Raw genomic sequence first — 5748 nt, forward strand, 5'->3', positions numbered from 1 at the left:
TGAGATTTTTATTGGGAAGGAAATTTACAGCAATTAAAACTAATTAATTGTGAGTTTCTATATTCATCCAAGGAAGGTTTCTGGTGCAGTGATCTATTTCTTTGCTGTTTCCAAGAATGCAGCCTCAGCAGGAAGACTGGGGGAGCCACTGATTTCAGGACAATATGGCACTGATGATAAAATGGCCTTGCAAATCACTGTGTTTTTATATAAATACTTTGCTACTAGCAGTTAATAGGAAAGCTGGCACATTGCATGGGCTAAAATGAAAGTCATAAGCTCTAAATTTCCTGATACAAATATCCTTTCTACCATAAACCTACTGGGTTGACTTGGGCAGGTCATTGTTATGGAATCATGGCAGCTGTAGTTTTACAAGATCTTTAACCTTCTCTGTCAAAGAAAGCTTTGACACACTACAACTTCCATAACATTGAGCCAAAACAGTCAAAGTGGTTCCAAACTGCATTATTCCAATAGTGAAAATATACTCCTAATCCCTCCTCCTGGAAGGTAGTGACCATAATATTGATCATCATTATGAGGCTGTTGTAACAATAATGACCATGGAGTGTTTCAGAAAGGATAAAAGTGTTAAACTGTGGGCAAGCCTTCCAAGGGGAGAACCTTATAACCCTGGGTAAGTCAGAAAAATTTCTTCACAAAATCTGTGGATACCAGATTTTCCCTGTTCTTATTGAGCAACATCTTCACCAGGCCAATTTCCTTCTCTTAGCATAATCAGGGCCAAAAAGAAAGATCCCTTGCTCTGTAAATCTATCGGCTTCTTATGGCATGAAAGGCTCAGAATCTAAAAATGGCATTTACAGATTGAAGAGATGGTCTGAAACTTACAAAGTGGAGGAAATGTAAGGTATTATACTTCTTCAAAAATAAATAAATAAATAAATAAATAAATAAATAAATAAATAAATGAAATGGAACAATATAGCATGTGTGGTAACTGGCTTGAAAACAGTACAAGTGGAAGAGATTTAGGAATCATAGTAGACCACATCCTGAACATGAGTCAACAGCGTGATGCGGCAGATAAAAAGCCAATTTGATTCTAGGAGTATGGTGTCAAGATCATGGGAAATCACAGTCCCACTCCTTACCTGGAATAATCCTGTGTTTAGTTCTGGGCACTGCAATTCAAAAAGGGGCATTGTTCCATTATCCAGGCAGAGGCCACTAGAGGGTGCTAGAGGGAGGGTGGATTGAAGGAGTAAAACCATTTCCTGCTGTTTTCCTGTTATTTCCCACCATGTCCCCATTGTGGAAACAACCCTCGATTATGATATGGGAAGTGGAGAGGGCTGTGGCGCAGACGGGAGAGCAAACCAGTTGCAATTAACTGCAATGAATCACTGACCAGGAGGTCATAAGTTCGAGGCCCGCTCGGAGCTATGTTGTTTGTCTTTGTCCTATGTTAAAAGGCACTGAATGTTTGCCTATATGTGTAATGTGATCCGCCCTGAGTCCCTTTCGGGGTGAGAAGGGTGGAATATAAATGCTGTAAATAAATAAATAAATAAATAAATAAATAAATAAATAAATGCTAATAATATAATATATTGTATGTACATACAGCTGCTCTGAGTCCCCTTCAGGGTGAGTCCCCCCCCCCCCCCCCCCGTAAAATGAATGACCCTTCTCTCTCTAGTGCCTCCTACTGGCCTCCATCCAGATAATGGAACAGTACCCAAAAAGGATATTGAGAAACTGGAAGATGTCCAGAGAAGGGTGACCAAAATGGCCAAAGGTTTGGATATTAAGACCTATGAGTAGAGGCTGAGGGAGCTGGGTATGTTTAGTTTGGAGAAGAAAAGGCTGAGGCCCTTTCCACGCAGCTAAATAAAATCCCACATTATCTGCTTTGAACTGGAATATATGGAAGTGTGGACTGAGATAACCTAGTTCAAAGCAGATATTGTGGGATTCTCTGCCTTGACATTCTGGGTTATATGACTGTGTGGAAGGGCCCTGAGAGGTGACATGATAACCCTGTTTAAATACTGGAAACAATATTCTTTTGAAGATGGAATCAATTTTCTGCTGCTCTGAAGACTAGAACACTAAACAGTGGATTCAAAACACAGGAGAAGAGATGCCACGTAAACATTAGGAATAACTTCATGACAATAACAGTTGTTTGAATGTGGAATATGCTGCCTCCTATCAGGTGTCTAAAAAGACGCTGAATGACCATTGGAAAGAATAAGATAGTCTTTTTACTTGGGATGGTTAGAAGGATGCACATGGAGTTGTGAGAAAAGAAGAGGGCACTTGCCTATCCGGCCAGATCACTTGAATCAACTCTGGCGATCAATGGCGTGACAGATGTTGAAGTTGAAGTCCAAAACACTTGAAGGGCTGAAGTTTGCCCATGCCTGGTATAGACCCATATAATCCTGTTCAAATTACATTATATTGGTCTACACTGACCATATAATGCAATTAAAACTGTATTATTTAGCAGTATAAATCCGGCCTAGGCCTAGGAACTTCTTATGTCAGTTTCTTGTGTTGCTGAAGAAGGTATCTAGTATCTCCTTACGCAATACTCTTTCTCCAGACATCCAATGGCAGCTTGAAAGAGCATTACTTCTGTGTTTGGCCAGAGGTGGAAAGGTTCCCTGGCATTTTCTAGCCATTGTGGAATTATCCCCAAATGGAGCCAATAGAAAAAGATACTAAAGTGGCAGAGAGAAGGGGGCTTTTCACCCAGGCACCATTTGATTGACAACCAGCACTGGATTTATGCCATCCATTGAGAAGCTGCTTTTCTATATAGCAATTCAAAGTGCTTTTGAACTAATGTGTTTATGCGTTGACCATCTAATTCCTCAGTTGTTGGGTTTTCTTTTTTAAAGGGGAGGAAAAAAATAATAAATCTTCTCCAAATCTGATAATCATTTTTAAAAATATCTGCCCTGTGACTTACATTGCTTTTATTCATCACACTCCATACTAGGGAGAGATGTAAGGTTGGGGAGGGAAAAAGCAGAAAAACAAGCCCACCCCCTGCTTGCATCAAAAGCAGAAATAATGGGTTGAAAGTACTTAAAAGCTTATGGATAGGAAAACTTAAAACTGGATGGATTCAGCTCAAATCCTATCAGATTTTCTTGGTTCTCATAAACCTTTAATCAGCTCCCATGGGGCATATTTGCTAAACATAAAACAAGCGATTAGAAAACACACAAACTACTGGCATTACACTAGCAAATTGGGAGCTTTTGACTTCATCCTGATTTAAGAATATGGGACTTTAGGAGGTGAACTAGATGGGACAAAGAACACGGGGCCTGAAATTGAACGTCAATTTCAGTGTTGAGATTAAGTTTCACTTTCCCCACAATATTCTAGAATATGAACCCATTCTACTCTTTCTTTTTTTTGAGCTAGTATTTAAAAATATTTCTTTGCTGGAGCTCATGCAAGATTTAGCAACATGCAAACATTGGGCTTGTATGGTGTAAATCATGTTGCTGCGATGATGGCCCTGCAACACTTTTCTTCTGCATATTGACATTATGCAATTGGTTGCCTATCAGCAAATGTGTTTTTCAGTGCATCGTGTGATATATTAAAGCAGGCATGGGCAAACCTCAGCCTTCCAGAAGTTTTGGACTTCAACTCTCACAATTCCTAACAGCTGGTAGGAATGCCTGCATTAAAGGTACCACTCGAAAAACTTCTAAGAGGTGCTATTTCATTTGCTGAATTTGATGGATTCTACTGTGAACTGAGTCTGGATGATATGCCATGGCCAAAATGTACAACTGTGTGGTTTAGTGGTTTGAGCATGGAATTAGAATAGAAGAATATCCCCGCGTTTTCAAGCACTTCTGTCAGGGAAGGGTCGTTTTTCACCTGCTTGTCCAGGCTGTTGACGAACTCCTCAAGCTTGGCGCTCGCCTCTTCATACTCCTTGGAGAACTTCTTGCCCCCGGTTTTGTCTTTCAGGCATTTCAACGTTTCAGTGCTGCAAATGTCCACCCGCATGGTGGCAAGCTGCTTCTCCTTCAACTCGATCTGGTCCTCGGAGTGCTTGTGGAACAGGAGTTCGTCGACAAGGGACTGCGGTCGAAACTCTGCAACTATCTTGGACTTCAGGGCCGCTTTTGGATTCGTCGAGGTTAAAGCTTCTTTTAGTAACATGATGGTTTCCTCTGGATACACATTTCTGTCCTCCTAGATTTTGAAAATCCTTTCTATAGATTTGGAGATAGATGGATCCTTCACCAATACAGCGGCTTCTGGGAGCACTTCGGCAAAGGTGTCGCGAAAGATGATGGCGTTTCTTCTTTTGCAGTTCTGTATGACATCGTTGGCTAGGTAGAAGAGGTTCAGCCGATGCTGGACGTTGGCTCGGCGCAGGTTCTGGATCCAGTGGCGGACGATGGTGGCGTGGTGGCGCTTGTTCTCCAGGCACCATGACGAGAGGCCCTGGATGGACTCCATGGTGTTGGTCACCGCCTGCAGCTTCCTGTCCAGCGAGGCCTCCAGCGACGACAACGAGGAGGAGGAAGAAGGGGCTGCGGCCGCCGAGGATGATGACGAAGAGGACGACGAGGACGATGAGGAGGAGGAGGAGGAGGCCTTGCCGCCACCGGCCGCCATTTTGCCTCCCCTCTTCGGTCACACAAGCAACGCCGCTGAGGGGAGGGGAGCAACATGGAATTATGGTTGCATCTATGCTGTAGAATGGAAGCAGTTTTGAGTCCCCTTAATTGCCATGGCTCAATGCTGTGGAATCATAGGAGTTGTATTTTTGCAAGGTCTTTAGCCTCCTTTGCCTAACAAACTATCTCACCAAACTACCATTCTCAATATTCCATAGCACTGAGCCAAATGTCAAAATGCATTAATTCTACTGTAGATCACATGTGTCAAACTCAAGGCCCACCATGTCATTTTATGTGGCCCTCCACATGCTGGACTACAACTCCTGTCTTCCTCATCATTCGACATCATGACTAGAGATGATGGGGGTTGTGATAAGGTAACATCTGGGTAAGTCCTGAATTTGTCCTGTTGAGTCAGGAGACGGGGGTTTGAATTTAGAGACATGGCTTGTGGATATGATACCTGACATTAAAGTGTCCTGTAACCTTTTCCCAACCTGAAAGTTACAAGTGTTGTTGGGCTGCAATTCCCATTATCCTCAGTCTGTATTGGGGATCATCAGAAGTGATGGGAGTTGTTATTCAGTAATAACTTGGGATCCAAACTGTGTGAAAACTAAATAGCACCAATCGCTATGTAAAAACTTATAGTTAGTTTTCTGTATCTATGGATTTTCTATCCATGGATTCAATAGCCCTTTGAAAGCAACCATAAGGCCGATGTGGCCTCAATGGAAATGGGATTGAGAATGTCATTGTAGATGCTTCCCATGATGTTGGAGACCAACTCAGCCATGGAAATGCACTGGGTGTCAGAACCTGGAAGCTCTTGAAATAAAAGCACACTCACAAAGACAAATCCTTGGCTATGGCTTTATTTTCCATCTTACCATTGGCAATGGAAAGACAACTCTGAATAGTTCCTGCCAATTTCGGTGTATATCATTCTGCTAATGCATGCCCCCTCCCACTCGCTACATTCTATTCCCACCAACACTATCCTACAGTTTCATTTTCACTCAGTCCAGATGGCCCTTATCTCATATGTGCTCCCATCTATTCTCCCAGCTGCAGGTGTATGATGCACCTTGTTCCAAGCTGGTATGGACATCCT

General features: G+C 42.4%; 1 pseudogene; it reads right to left on the reverse strand.

Annotated features, from left to right (window-relative positions):
* Nucleotides 1-3370: 3370 nt before the first annotated feature.
* On the reverse strand, nucleotides 3371-4629 carry LOC134295874 (regulation of nuclear pre-mRNA domain-containing protein 2-like; annotated as a pseudogene).
* Nucleotides 4630-5748: the final 1119 nt, after the last annotated feature.

This window comes from Anolis carolinensis, chromosome 2 (genome assembly GCF_035594765.1).
Source record: "Anolis carolinensis isolate JA03-04 chromosome 2, rAnoCar3.1.pri, whole genome shotgun sequence".
Taxonomy (NCBI): domain Eukaryota; kingdom Metazoa; phylum Chordata; class Lepidosauria; order Squamata; family Dactyloidae; genus Anolis; species Anolis carolinensis.